Source organism: Heteronotia binoei, chromosome 17, assembly GCF_032191835.1.
Source record: "Heteronotia binoei isolate CCM8104 ecotype False Entrance Well chromosome 17, APGP_CSIRO_Hbin_v1, whole genome shotgun sequence".
NCBI lineage: Eukaryota > Metazoa > Chordata > Lepidosauria > Squamata > Gekkonidae > Heteronotia > Heteronotia binoei.
In genome coordinates this window covers 6,449,452-6,464,418 of record NC_083239.1, presented here as the reverse complement: position 1 = coordinate 6,464,418, position 14,967 = coordinate 6,449,452, and the positions used below count along the sequence as shown (strand labels likewise).

At 43.4% G+C, this 14,967-nt stretch overlaps 1 long non-coding RNA gene and 3 other non-coding genes across 4 annotated transcripts; all 4 read left to right on the top strand.

Annotated features, from left to right (window-relative positions):
* The first annotated feature begins 110 nt into the window (after positions 1–110).
* On the top strand, positions 111–10,299 carry LOC132586195 (uncharacterized). The gene is made up of 9 exons (XR_009556353.1): positions 111–143; positions 3,815–3,947; positions 4,468–4,659; positions 4,846–4,915; positions 5,425–5,514; positions 5,912–5,962; positions 7,110–7,259; positions 7,604–7,698; positions 10,186–10,299. It is a non-coding gene; the product is annotated as an uncharacterized LOC132586195 (long non-coding RNA).
* LOC132586568 (small nucleolar RNA SNORA16B/SNORA16A family) lies at positions 4,477–4,616 on the top strand. Its single transcript, XR_009556375.1, has one exon. It is a non-coding gene; the product is annotated as a small nucleolar RNA SNORA16B/SNORA16A family (small nucleolar RNA).
* Positions 4,971–5,101, top strand: LOC132586569 (small nucleolar RNA SNORA44). The gene has a single exon (XR_009556376.1). It is a non-coding gene; the product is annotated as a small nucleolar RNA SNORA44 (small nucleolar RNA).
* On the top strand, positions 8,928–9,001 carry LOC132586574 (small nucleolar RNA SNORD99). The gene has a single exon (XR_009556381.1). It is a non-coding gene; the product is annotated as a small nucleolar RNA SNORD99 (small nucleolar RNA).
* Positions 10,300–14,967: the final 4,668 nt, after the last annotated feature.

Genomic DNA, 14,967 nt, shown 5'->3' with positions numbered 1-14,967 from the left:
CTCCCGGCAACTACATTTCCCAAGATTCTTTTCAACGTGTTTTTAAAAAGCCAATCAGAGCCAACGTTAGCTGACGTGACTATAAAAGGCCAGTCCCCAGCGAAGAGCTTCCTTTCCCTTTGTTGGCAGCGTTGAGCAACGAGGTGAGTATAGAGGGGGCTGGAATCCATCGCCATCCTTTGTTTCGGGGAACGGATAAGCCTGCTAAATATCGATAGCATCCCCTGAGGTTTCTAAACTTTTGAAATGAATAATAAAATTCAACTGAACGAGGAAGGTATTGCGGGGATTCTCCATTCCCTTTTGTACTGGGGCGGGGGGCAGTCCTTTAACTTGCTGCTTCTGGGAAACTGGCATAGCTGTTTTTGCAGCTATGTTGCAACCGCACTGCCTGAGTTTTCTTTAGGCTATCTTTAGAAATCCTGGTTTAGCAGCCGCCTCGTTATCCCCGGGCCAAAAGAAGCCCGTCTAAAATCTACCAGGGACCGGGCCTTTTCTGTTATGGCCCCTTCCTGGTGGAACCAGCTGCTGGAAGAGGTGAGGGCCCTGCGGGACCTTGCTCAGTTCCGCAGGGCCTGTAAGGCAACCCTCTTCCAGCTGGCCTATAACTAACTGGCACAAGAAAGTAAGTGTGGTTTTAGTAGACTTCTGCTGTTCTTAATGTTTTAAATGTTTTAATTTTTTTATTTATCTGAGATTTATATCCCGCCCTTCCCACCAGCTGGCTCAGGGCGGCTTACAACATGTAAAACTAACATAGAATATAAAATTAAGCATTAAAAATTAACATTTCATAATTTATAGTTAAAAATCTAGGCAATTGTTATATACATAACTGTTTATTATTTAACTGTTTGAATGCCTAAACCTAATCTATGTGCGATCCTATGTTGTAAGCCGCCCTGAGCCACTTGGTGGGAAGGGCAGGATATAAATAATAAAATAAATAAATAAACTGGGCTTAATTGTAAAACTAAAGGCTCCCTGTATCATATGTGATGGGAATATCCAGCTGGTTCTAGTTCACGTGTGCAGAAGTCTGAGGTGGCAGATCCCTAATAATAATAATTTTACTTATTTATATTTCATTTATGGGAATTGAATGCTTTTTTTTACTTTGCATTTAAAAAAGCTTCGTGTAACAGGAAAACCTACAGCCTTGAGTGTTCAAAATGTGATCCTTAGTCAGAGGTGGTGTAGTCTACTAATAACGTTTGATTGGTATTTGACAAGAGTGAAGTCCTGATCTCCATATGGCCAAGAAGCTTGCCGGATGGCTTTGAGTTGGTTGGCCTTGCATACTTCGCAGGATCGTTGTGAGGATGGAATAGTGGAGAAGGGAGCATCATGTATGCTGCCCTGAGCTCTGGATTCTGCTTTCCCACGTTCTTGCGTGTGTGAATTAGGCTTCTGGTATGTTCTACTTTATTGTTTCCTTTGTGGGGCTCCCTGGGGTTTTCTAGCTTTCACAGTAACCCTACGGTGCGTCTTGTGAGGTAGGCTGCAAGCCATGCAAAATTGTATACTGCAGTGAATCCGCTGTTTCTTATGGTTCCACTTAAGGTTGCAGGACAAGTAGTTTAAGAAGAAGATGAAGATATTGGATTTATATCCCACCCTCCACTCCGAAGAGTCTCAGAGCGGCTCACAATCTCCTTTACCTTCCTCCCCCACAACAGACACCCTGTGAGGTGGGTGGGGCTGGAGAGGGCTCTCCCAGCAGCTGCCCTTTCAAGGGCAACCTCTGCCAGAGCTATGGCTGACCCAAGGCCATTCCAGCAGGTGCAAATGGAGGAGTGGGGAATCAAACCCGGTTCTCACAGATAAGAGTCCGCACACTTAACCACTACACCAAACTGGCTCTCCTAGGCTGACAAGGCTGCTGAGCTGGGCTTTGAACCCAGGGCTCTGCATTTGCCATTATCTGAAGACCTTAAAATTAAATAATATTACTAAGGAACAAGCAGAAGAGAAATTAGGAGCTAATATCAATTGGTATCAATACCTTCAAGTTCAGAATATGGTCCACTCTCTTTAGAGGAAAGAAACTATTAGATAGGAATTGACACCATTTGAGGCCCTTCTTAAAGAGGAGGGCAATGCCAAGTAAGGTTTGCTTTCTAAAATATATAATTATTTAATAGACTCTTCATTCAAATCCACCTTCTTACGTTAAATGTTAGAATTTAATGCTATCTCAAAGGCTAGAGGAAAGCGATTTGAAAATTATCTGGAACTCCCCTTCCATTAAAGCTAAAAGCATTGGTACTCAGCTCCAATTTTTAAAAATGTATTTACTTTGGTATTTAAACCCTGTCATGATGAATAAAATCTTTAGGGTCTGAAGTCCAGATTATTGGAGGAATTGTAAAACTAAAGGCTCCCTGTATCATATGTGATGGGAATATCCAACAGTGTTAAATTTTTGGACTAGAGTGGTAGAGCAAATAAAACTTGTATTCGATCTAAGTATTCCAGTAGGTTTTAAACTTTTATTTGATATCTGGCCTAATAAATTGGCAAGTAAAGATCAGAAATCTTTAATCTTGACAATGTTGACGATAGGTCGCATGACGATTGCTAAAAATTGGAAACCCCCATATACCCCCAAAATTGAAATGTGGTATAAGTTATGGGACCAGTATGTACCAGGAAAGACAATGGATAACCCTTTCTTTGAAAATGATACCGATTTGGCTATAGATTATGATTTGCTGTGGGCCCATTTTGGAATTTTTTGGGAATATTTCCTTTTTGCCTAATAGAATGAATTGTATGCTATTTGTTAATACCCAGTATATTATGGATTGTTTTTGTAAATTGTTATATGCATCCAGTGATCTAAATTGGATTCTTGTATGTTAGATTTATATTTTTATTATCTATTTTCCTTATGCTCCCTTTGTATTGGATCAGATTCAATAACATAGAATCTATTATTATTAAAAACAACAACTCAAGATGAAACATTTTTGCTTTTGCTTTGTAACTTTTAGGGTTGAAAGCAGAGCTTTTCCCTTATTAAAAAATTAGTACATTTAGCCTGTCCTTGCACATGCTGGGCTATGTGTGAAATTGTGGGTGGTCCTCGTAGCAGTCTCCTGATTCTCAGCGCTGCCTGTTCTGTTCAAGGCAGTGTGACACAGTGGTTAGTACTGGACTAAATCCCAGCAAACACTTGCAGCAGGATATTGTGGCAGAGCTTGCTTGTGGGCAGAACTGGTTATGCTTCTTCAAACCGTGGGATAATAACATTTTTCCAGCATTCCCCTGCATTTATTTAAATATTCTTCATAACAGCAGCCCCGTGAAGTGGGTAACTCAGGCTGAGAGAGCCTAGGGTTCCCCAGCAAGCTTCCATGGTAGAATGAACGAGGGTTTGAACCAGTTTCCCTGATGCTAGTCCAACACTCCTATTGCTGGATCATACAAAGAGCTAGACTTGAGCTTTGATAATACTATTTTTTTTTTTTTGTATTTTTGTGGGGGAGGAAGAGACTGACATTACATGTGATTTTCCTGCAGCTGCAAAGTGATTTTGCCTTTGCGGGATCCCGCCACTTCATTCTGCTTTATGTGTAGGCCAAGTTATGGTTGTGGAGATTGTGGTTCAGAGCTTTCCTGATTGGCAAAATCTCTTTCAGACTTAACCTACCTTTACAGGATTGCTGAGTGGATTTAAAACGACCTCTGTATGCCATGGTGAGTCCTTTGGAGAAAAAATGGGAGCGCTGCTGGTGTATGCCGGAGAAGATAACATATATTCAGGTCCAGATGCTGATGCTAAATAATTCTCTACTTTCTTGTGTTCCAGATCTTAATGCTGTGCTAGAGAAGATTCTCCCGATGGCTTACGCACCGAACTGGATTTTGTCTTCTGCCAAGAAAAAACAGATAGGCTTGCCCCATCCTTTGAGGGGAAGTGAAAGAATCGATAGCACTGGCCTGTGTAAGAAGCTACTGCTTAGTGAATTAGAAAACATTGGTTCCATATGCTTTTGTTCTGGTGGCCTTATGAGAGCTTCGTGAATAGCTGCTAATGTAACACCCAGTGGGCCACTGGCACCAGCCACCCTTCCTCAGAAGTCCAAAAAAGTGCCTAGCGGGCACTATAATGGGAGGCGGAGGGGTGAAACAAAGACTCTTCTAGGAATGTATTTGGTGTCTTTCTCTCCCTTGGAAGCATTCACAGATGTAAAGCAGTCCCTGATTTTAAACATCTTTAATTCAAGAAAACATCGAACTAAAGATGGTAGCTTCGGAGGCCCTATTTCTTCATCCTTGCCCGTGACTTAAGTAGCAATGGATTTTTCTGGCTGTAAGTTAAAATGAATGCATGCTTCTGTTGGGCATAGAAGGGGTCTTGATGCCATTGTTCCTGGATTGTCCAGGGGGTGGAACAACTACTGTGCCTGGCGTAGTTGTGTTAAATTCCTTTTAGCCTCTTTCTACTGAAAGCTCGCTCAGCTGCTTTCCTTGTGGCCCTATCGAAGCCGCACCTGCCTCTTGTGTGGCTGATGTGGTCAAAAAGGTGCCCAGAGTAACTCTTCCATGACGGTCGCTGTTCAGTTGGTCCCCATGTAGCTGTCCAGCAACATTTTTAGGAAGATACAGATTCTCTGTTGAGGACCTCTCCAGTGTCAATCCTACCCAAACGAAGTCCTTGGAACATGCAGTGCTTCTGACGAGCCATGAGGCATCACCTTTGTGTCTGTAGAAAGCACTGATTTTCTCCGTTACAGGAGGATACGTTAGAACCTCCAAAAGTAGCTTTGTGAAAGAGATTGAGGCCCTGGCCTAATAAAAGCCATGGGATGTAATAGCATTCCCTTCCATCTCTCCTAGCAGGTGAAAAGATAATCTGTCCATAAGTTGCCAGAAGCTGCCTTCTTACCATACCCTGTTTAGAGCACAGGTGAGAGATTCTTCAGCCTTCGATGTTCTTGTTTGCCATCTCTCAGGCAAGTGGAATGCATGTTAACCAAGAGCTGTGGTTTAGCAAATAGCCACTGAATCTCCAACAACATGCAAGAACATGGTGGAGGGACTTTGACTCTTCAGACTTCGTTATCTGGGGTTGTCACTCGACTCTCCTATATAGCTGTAATCTGGAAGGAATTTATTCCCTTGTAGTCTTTTAAAAACTCCTTTTTTGAGTTTCCATGTGCTTGTGGAGATTACCAGAGGTTATCTCTTGAAGGAGGTGTGGAATGGAGCTGCCTTAAAGGTAGCATACCTCTGATTCTTTTTCGCCTTGAAAATCATGAGTGTTTGAGACTTGGCTTTGTAAAACTGATTGTAGCAAATGTGCAAGACAAAAGCAATCTTACTTGATGTCCTTAAGGAGCTTGAGTGGTTTCATTAGAGATAACTGTATTTCTTTCTGCAAAAGCTTGAATGTTGTGTATCTATTTTTAAAATCAGGTATCATCTGAAGCCGCTCTACATCGGAAGCAGACGAAATACAGATGTCCTTTTTCAGCAGAGACGGTTCCCAGCAAGCTGTTTTGCAAGGTACAGTTTAGATCGGCAGTTTTGTTTAGGGTTTTTGTTTGTTTGTTTTTTGCTGCTTTCTAAGATGAAGAGATCCGCAATACAAAGTTGGGCGATTTCTGATTCCTCCTGATCCCTTTCCCATCAGATCTGGATACCGGTCTTATGGTCAAAAAGGAGGGAAAGTAAAACGCAAGTTGGCTTTGCTCTCTTTATGGGGACACTCCCACATAGAATGAGGCTGGCTTGAAACAGCTTTCCTGGACCTGATTGGATCAGCATTGCTGGTAACAGTCTCCTTTACAGTTTCAGGAGACCCCTGGGACCAGTAAGCTGAGGGGAGGGGAAATGGATGTTGCTATGCCAACTCATGATATACCTCCTGTTTAGCTGGATGTTCTTTGCTCCGCTATTTCAGAGACTGCAATGAAGTGCAGCAGATTCTGAGTGTTACAGCCAAGTCACACAGGTAGGAGCCGGTATGATGCAGCCGTTAAAAGTGTCAGGCTAGGACAGGGGAAGTGTGGGTGTGAAGTCTTGTCACAGAAGCTCTCTGCGTGACCTTGGGCCATTAACATAGCCAGCCTAGCCTAAAAAGTGGCTGTGCAGATAAAAGAGCCAGGTATGTCATTGTGAACTCCTTGGGGAAGAGTGAAATGAAAGTGTCCTTGATGAAGGAGCAGTAAGAATCCTGTGATTAGTAAGAATAGGATGTCAGGCTTGTTTGTGTAATCTGTGGGATCATCTTTGAATCCCCGTAAGAAAGGGTTATAAATAACTTAAGAACAAAATAAAATGTCTCTTGCATTCATACGGGGTATCCTAACCTCTGGAGAAACAAAATGATAACTTTTGGCTGTCAACTTTGGCAGTATGTTAATTTTAATAGCAGAAATTTTTCCTAACCACAATTTTTCAGCCTTTCACATCTTTGTAACTCTTCAAAGTTTGGTGTAGTGGTGAAGTGTGCGGACTCTTATCTGGGAGAACCGGGTTTGATTCCCCACTCCTCCATTGCACCTGCTAGCATGGCCTTGGGTCAGCCAGAGCTCTGGCAGAGGTTGTCCTTGAAAGGGCAGCTGCTGGGAGAGCCCTCTCCAGCCCCACCCAGCTCACAGGGTGTCTGTTGTGGGGGAGGAAGGTAAAGGAGATTGTGAGCCGCTCTGAGACTCTTCGGAGTGGAGGGCGGGATATAAATCCAGTATCCTCATCTACCTCACAGGGTGTCTGTTGTGGGGAGGAAGGGAAAGGAGGTTGTGAGCGGCTCTGACTCTTGAGTGGAGGGCGGGATATATATCCAATGTCTTCAATAATGCTTGCCCAAACTTTTTGGGAATTATCTTTATATACATTTTCATTTTGTCCTGTTACATATATATCTAAACATTTTATTAGGCTTTTTTATTAACAGTACATTTTGTTATTTTTTTCTATCTCTGCTTGTTCTGCTTTAGTTGCTTCTAATAACATTATCTGAACATTTTTGTTCAGTTTATATCTGGAATACATTCTAAATTTAATTGTTCCATTGTATATTTCAAGGAAATGTTTGGTTTCATTACTGTTATAACAACATTATCTGCATAGCTTTTTGTTTTATATTTTTCTTTGACTAGTCCTGCCTGGCAGATTTATGCCAATGATGTGGAGAAGCATGAAGGGGAATATGGTCCTTCAATCTGTTGTCATCTTGGAGGTTATTGATTAAAAGCTTTCTGAAGTAAACGACTTCTACAGTGTCACCCTTGTCCAAAGAACTCTAAAAGGTTAGTGAGACAAGATATTCCCTTACAGAACTCCTTGGCTTTTGTATATCATTGTGTCTACTGTCTTTAATAACAGATTCCACCAAATTATTCAGTATTGATTGTAGATTGATGAGCCTGTATTTTCCTGGATCCCCTCTGGAGCCTTTTTTAAAGTTGGGAGGAGGGGGTGTTTTTTATATTAGCTACCTTCCAGTCCTCAGGAATGGAGCAGATTTTAGTGATAGATTGCATATTTTTGTCAGGGGATCCACACGTTCATGTTTGAGTTCTTTCAGAACTATTGGATATATGTTATCTTGACTTGGTGATTGGTTTGCCTTTAATTTGTCCATCATTCATAGGACTTCCTCTCATCACTTGTCCACGTCTTTCAACACCCCTCCTGAAATAGGCTGTTCTGGAGTGGCAAAACCTTCCCGTCCCTTCTTTAAAAAATGTGAGAATTAGATTAAAATTTTATATTCAATTTAAAATTGGAACCCCTATTTCAGGAGAGCCAGTTTGGTGTAGTGGTGAAGTGTACGGACTCTTATCTGGGAGAACCAGGTTTGATTCCCCACTCCTCCACTTGCACCTGCTAGCATGGCCTTGGGTCAGCCATAGCTCTGGCAGAGGTTGTCCTTGAAAGGGCAGCTGCTGTGAGAGCCCTCTCCAGCCCCAGCCACCTCACAGGGTGTCTGTTGTGGGGGAGGAAGGTAAAGGAGATTGTGAGCCGCTCTGAGACTCTTCGGAGTGGAGGGCGGGATATAAATCCAATATCTTCATCTACCTCACAGGGTGACTGTTGTGGGGGAGGAAGGGAAAGGAGATTGTGAGCCGGTCTGAGACTCTTCGGAGTGGAGGGCGGGATATAAATCCAATATCATCTTCTTCTTTTCACCTCTCAGGGCTTAAAATCTGCTGTGGGAAAGGGAATTTTGATTTGCAAAATGGCAAGTAAAAATCCCCACACATGCGTGCGCACACACACTAACTGCAGTTCCAGTCCGTATTGGTATCCTCATAGCTGCTTTTAGTGCCCTGTTGCACATTTGGATGCTCCGGCTTTCTGGAGATTGCTTGCTTAAGCAGTGAGCCAGTTGCTTAAATGAGGGACAGATTATATCAAGCTGCAGTATTTCCTGCTTGGTTTTACTGTTTACAACAATTCATGCTTTTCTGAATTCCCAGGTTCCGTTTTCTTGTCACTGTTTTGCTATTCTTCTTGCCGTTACCACAGGCTGCTTCATAAACAAAAGCAAAAGATTACAGTGGCATTTTCCAGGCTTAAAACAGTTTAGTGCTAGTGTGAGTATCAGACTACGATCTGGGAATTGAGTTCAAATCCCTGTTGTGCTATATGGCCTTGAACCAGTTACACTCAGCCTCACCTACTTTCTAGGGTTGTTGGGAGGATAAATGGAGGGGTAGGGCAGAAGGAAGTTGTAAACTGTTTGGGGCAGAAGGATTCAAGGACACAAAACTTCTGTTTGCCTTTCTGACAAAAGAGTCCCGTTTCCCACAATTGGGCTGTACATCTCTGCTGACCTCTTCGGCAAAGGAAGGCAAAACTGCCGGCAGTATCTGGTTAGCAGTCTGTGGGTTAACCTGGATTTAGCAGCATATCAACAGCTACTCTATCCATGTTGAAAACACCTGGTAGGTGCTCAGACAATATCACCTATGCCTGGTCTGTGATGACTCATTTTTCTTATGGAGACTGCTGGATGAATCCTGCGGATATGGGGCTGAGACAAGGCAGTGGAGAAGGGAGTTCCCAAAGGGGGGTAAAGTGTTTTGGCGCGTTCTGTAAGAGTTGCTAACTGCGTGTTGAAAAATGACACTCACAGCTCTGTATGAAGGATTACTGCTTGGGAGGGATGAACAAACTCATATTACTTACAGGGTTTGATTTTGCATTGCAGGTTTTGTTGGGATTTAAATATACCTTTAGCAGAGTAACGTGGGGAGAACCACGAAATAACAGCCAGGCACACGGTTTAGCTGAAGAATACAAAGTAGTTTACTAATGAGGAAAAGGTATGACTGGGATTTCTAGAAAACAAAGACTGATTCAATATCCTTTCTAGCTTCTAGGCTACATCTCGACTCTGAAGTCCTAACTTCAACTGCATGGAGATCTAAGGGCTTAACACAAAGGGCAATAAAACTGACCAAATGGTTTCCCTCAGACCGCCACCCAGATATATGGATTAGCCTATTAGGGCTCTCCCTCGATGGTCACTATGCATATTGACACCTAGCCTTGGCGGGAAGTACGTGCAAACATTCTCATTGGCTCTACCTACTCACTGGCTAAACATCAGCATGCATATACAAACATTTAATTAACTCATGACAACAGGAAGTGCAATTGCATCAGAAACCCAACAGTTTTCCAGGAATAGAAGAATAATAGGACAAAGCAGTGATTTTACCCCCTTACCCATCCAGTGAGCATTGCTAGTCAACATGAATTAAATCAGGGGCAGCAGCAGCATAAGAGCCCTGCTAGAGCGGACCAGTAGTCCATCTAGCCCAGCTTTCTGTTTCACACACTGTTGTAGGGTAGCAGTTGGAGCATGGAAGCTGAGTCCTTCTGTGGAGTTGCCTCATGCTGATTCAGAGATTAACTGCCTGTAGACTGGAAGTTTCCTTAAACTGTCTTGGCTAGTTTTCCATAAATCTAATTCGCTGTTAAGCCATCCAGATGGTAACCTGCATTTTCTGGCTGTAACTTTGCAAAAGTATTTAAACTGCATACCTCCTAGTCTTTCAAAATTGATCACAATAAGCCGTTAATGATTTTTAGCTTGGTAAATATAGCAGAATAAGAATATACTCTTGACAATTTGTATTTTGCTTTGAGTACTCAGTTGTATCTATGAGGTTCAGGTAATGGCGAACTTTAAAAAAAAATTAATGCATGCTTGTTTTTCCCTAGGATTTCGGAGGTGCCTCAGGAGTTGAGGTTGTCTACAAAGAAGCTTCCGGAACGCTATGTACAATTTTTGCAACTGATGTTATGGCTATATGGAATTAAAGGATTTTCACTCTTTTCCTGTCTGCAGTGTTTATTTTGCTTTCCCCCACAAGACTTTTAAGTATAAATTAAAAACCTGTGCTTATATAGGCTCCGAGAATTGCATCCTTCGACACCAGTTATCTTCAGTGTGACTGGTTTTTGTTTCTACACAGCAAACCTTATGGGACCCTTTCTGGTACTTGTATTGTTGCTGTTTTAAGAGTAATTTTATCCACATAAAACTATTCATAGGGAGGGCTTGGAAGAAGGAGAATGGATGTCTGATGTCTCATTCTAGGGGTGTCAAACATAACTGCCCATAGGCAGCATCTGAATCAGGCCTGTGGGTAACTTGCTGTCTGTAGCGTCCTAGTTCCTGTTCCATTGGAGTTGGCTTTTGCCCAGTCTTTACCATTAGCTGTTTTGCAGAGGAGAGAAAGAAAGTCAAGCCTCCCTTCCTTTGATTGGCTGAGGGCTCCCCCTCTTCTGGGGAGAGAAGGGGAAGGAAAGAGTCCCGTAGCACCTTTAAGTTGACCAACAGCATTTTTTTCTCAGATATAAGCTTTTCTGAGCCTGCACATGTCTTCAGAGGAGGGATGAGGGAGAGAGAGAGTGTCCCATGGCACTTGGCGAGATCCCCCTTTCCAGTTCTAACAGATGGGGGAGAAGACCTAAGAGCACAGCTTGCATTCTTTATTAGTGGAAGGGAGGAGTCCAGTAGCCCCTTAACTAACAAAATGTGTGGCAAGGCATAAACTTTCATGATTCACTAACTTCAGATACAGCTAGAATGTGTGTCCCTCTGATATCTTGGTGAGTGAAGTGATTTCAGATGCCGAAGGACAGCAGCAGGCATTGGTAACGAGAAAGGAAACCTAGGTCTCAGTTCAGCCCAGAAGGGATGCATTCTCTTGAGCTTCACTAGCACCTTAAAGACTAACAATTTGTGGTAGAGATGTGCTTTTGTGAGACACTGCTCACTTTTCAGGTTTATTTCCATTTATTCTTTGCATCCTACTGGACTGAATCCTCCTGTAGCAGATGGAGACCTAGGTTTCCTGTCACATTACTGATGGTGGTATCTCCATGCCTATTACCCCTCTGCATATCACAACTCAATCGCATACAGTTTAGAGGGCAGCCCTTATAGAGGGGAAGGTGTAATGGCCCTTTGAGAACCTCTTCTGTTTATACAAAGAATGAGCCTGTGCCTTGTATGGAATTGACAGGAAGGATTGGTTCCACTTAAGTGCACAGACTCTTATCTGGGGGAACCAGGTTTGATTCCCCACTCCTCCATTTGCAGCTGCTGGAATGGCCTTGGGTCAGCCATAGCTCTCGCAGAAGTTGTCCTTGAAAGGGCAGCTCTCTCAGCCCCACCTACCTCACGAGGGTGTCTGTTGGGGAGGGAGGTAAAAGGGGATTGTGAGCGCTCTGAGATTCAGAGTATAGAGTGGGATATAAATCCAATATCTTAAACCTCAAGTCTTGACAAAGGCAACGAAACATCACACTGGTTTTACGTGGACTGGCTTTATATGAATAGACTTCTCACACATCAATGCCACATTGGAGGACTGACTTGTGAAATAATTTGCTTTAAGGATCCTGTAAAATTCTTTGTGGCACATTTAAGAAATGCCAGTGTGAGCAAATTTTGTGAAAGTCATTCTGTGGACTCCCTTGCATGTTTATTATGCCTGTGAGCACATTCTGATTTATGAGTCCTTATTGTGGATGTTTGTGATGAACTGTTGACTTTTTAAGTAACCTTTTGTGATAACTTTTCAGGCTAAGTAGTAAGCAGTATTTCCCAGTGTGTCTTTTTTGGAATTCTGCTTCTACACGGGGAATTCCTCCCTTTTCTCTTAAAGTTATATTTATGTCAGATCTATCCCGTGTAATTGAGTTTTGACACCTGCCTTATTCCATTCTGTTAAATGATTAAAATGCTTTACTGATCCTTAAAATCTCACTCTTGCTAGCAAGAAGGTTGGGTGCTGGAGGGGGTTAAGAGGTGTTGGGCCTATTTCTTCCTGAAAGCAAAGAACCATCTGGAGCAAGAGGTGTTTCAGAAGCACCCAGAAGACATCGCCTTCATAGCTGCAGGTGTTCCCATTTGGCACAGCCGCTTCCATGATGGGAGAATGCATGGATTCAATCTTCCCAACAGTTTGAGACTGGTGCCCCAGCCTTCGTAGCAGCCTTTGGTGGTTGTTGGCTGTGCTGCTGTGTTAGGCAATATGGTAGTGGTGGCTGTTCTGTTTTTAAAGTTCCCCATGAGTTCAAATTCCCAGTCAGCTGTGATGCTCAGTGGGTGACTTGGGCTAGTAACACATTCTTCTCCCAATTTAACCTCCCTTACAGGTGAGTGAAGGTGAAATGGAGGAAGGACAGCGATGTATGTTGTCCTGAGTGTGAAGGAGGAAAAATGCTTCCTTGCTGTGTGAACTGGGTAGTTTAAACATGAGCTGCGAATTGCTCGTGTGTTATGTCTCAGTGGCAAATTGGATAGTTCTAGGCTGTTCACAAGCAGTGCCTAATATCTTGCCCCCCTCCCCCAACTAGCCACAATGGCACATGGGAAAACTCTTGAAGCAGCCAATGAGTGGGTTATGGTTTCTCACTTATTACTCTAAACACTAACCCATACAATGCAGTTGTGGGGAGGGGGAAGCCTTTTCCCCTTGCCTTTTGTGTTTGAACCTTCTATCAGAATACTTGCATGCTAAAACTGGCAGCGTCAGAACCATTGAGGAAGACTCAGCATGGGTTCTGTAAGGGAAGATCTTGCCTCACTAACCTGTTACATTTCTTTGAGGGGGTGAACAAACATGTGGACAAAGGAGACCCGATAGATGTTGTTTACCTTGACTTCCAGAAAGCTTTTGATAAAGTTCCTCATCAAAGGCTCCTTAGAAAGCTTGAGAGTCATGGAGTAAAAGGACAGGTCCTCTTGTGGATCAAAAACTGGCTGAGTAATAGGAAGCAGAGAGTGAGTATAAATGGGCAGTCTTCACGGTGGAGGACGGTAAGCAGTGGAGTGCTGCAGGGCTTGGTACTGGGTCCCATGCTCTTTAACTTGTTCATAAATGATTTAGAGTGGGGAGTGAGCAGTGAAGTGGCCAAGTTTGCGGATGACACTAAATTGCTCAGGGTGGTGAGAACCAGAGAGGATTGTGAGGAACTCCAAAGGGATCTGTTGAGGCTGGGTGAGTGGGCGTCAACGTGGCAGATGCAGTTCAGTGTGGCCAAGTGCAAAGTAATGCACATTGGGGCCAAGAATCCCAGCTACAAATACAAGTTGATGGGTTGTGAACTGGCAGAGACTGACCAAGAGAGAGATCTTGGGGTCGTGGTAGATAACTCACTGAAAATGTCAAGACAGTGTGCATTTGCAATAAAAAAGGCCAACACCATGCTGGGAATTATAAGGAAGGGAATTGAAAACATCAGTTAGTATCATAATGCCCCTGTATAAATCGATGGTGTGGTCTCATTTGGAGTACTGTGTGCAGTTCTGGGCACCGCACCTCAAAAAGGATATTATAGCATTGGAGAAAGTCCAGAAAAGGGCAACTAGAATGATTAAAGGGCTGGAACACTTTCCCTATGAAGAAAGGTTGAAACGCTTGGGGCTCTTTAGCTTGGAGAAACGTCGACTGTGGGGTGACATGATAGAGGTTTACAAGATAATGCATGGGATGGAGAAAGCAGAGAAAGAAGTACTTTTCTCCCTTTCACAATACAAGAACTCGTGGGCATCCGATGAAATTGCTGAGCAGACAGGTTAAAACGGATAAAAGGAAGTACTTCTTCACCCAAAGGGTGATTAACATGTGGAATTCACTGCCACAAGAGGTGGTGGCGGCCACAAGCATAGCCGCCTTCAAGAGGGGGTTAGATAAAAATATGGAGCAGAGGTCCATCAGTGGCTATTAGCCACAGTGTGTGTGTGTGTGTGTGTGTGTGACACAGTGTTGGACTGGAGGGGCCATTGGCCTGATCCAACGTGGCTTCCCTCATGTTCTTATGTGACACACAGTGTTGGACTGGATGGGCCACTGGCCTGATCCAACATGGCTTCTCTCATGTTCTTATGTGACACAGAGTGTTGGACTGGATGGGCCACTGGCCTGATCCAACATGGCTTCTCTTATGTTCTTATGTGACACAGAGTGTTGGACTGGATGGGCCATTGGCCTGATCCAACATGGCTTCTCTTATGTTCTTATATGACAGAGAGTGTTGGACTGGATGGGCCATTGGCCTGATCCAACATGGCTTCTCTTATGTTCTTATGTGACACAGAGTGTTGGACTGGATGGGCCATTGGCCTGATCCAACAGGGCTTCTCTTATGTTCTTATGTGACACAGAGTGTTGGACTGGATGGGCCACTGGCCTGATCCAACATGGCTTCTCTTATGTTCTTATGTGACACACAGTGTTGGACTGGATGGGCCACTGGCCTGATCCAACATGGCTTCTCTCATGTTCTTATGTGACATACAGTGTTGGACTGGATGGGCCACTGGCCTGATCCAACATGGCTTCTCTTATGTTCTTATGTGACACAGAGTGTTGGACTGGATGGGCCATTGGCCTGATCCAACATGGCTTCTCTTATGTTCTTATATGACAGAGAGTGTTGGACTGGATGGGCCATTGGCCTGATCCAACATGGCTTCTCTTATGTTCT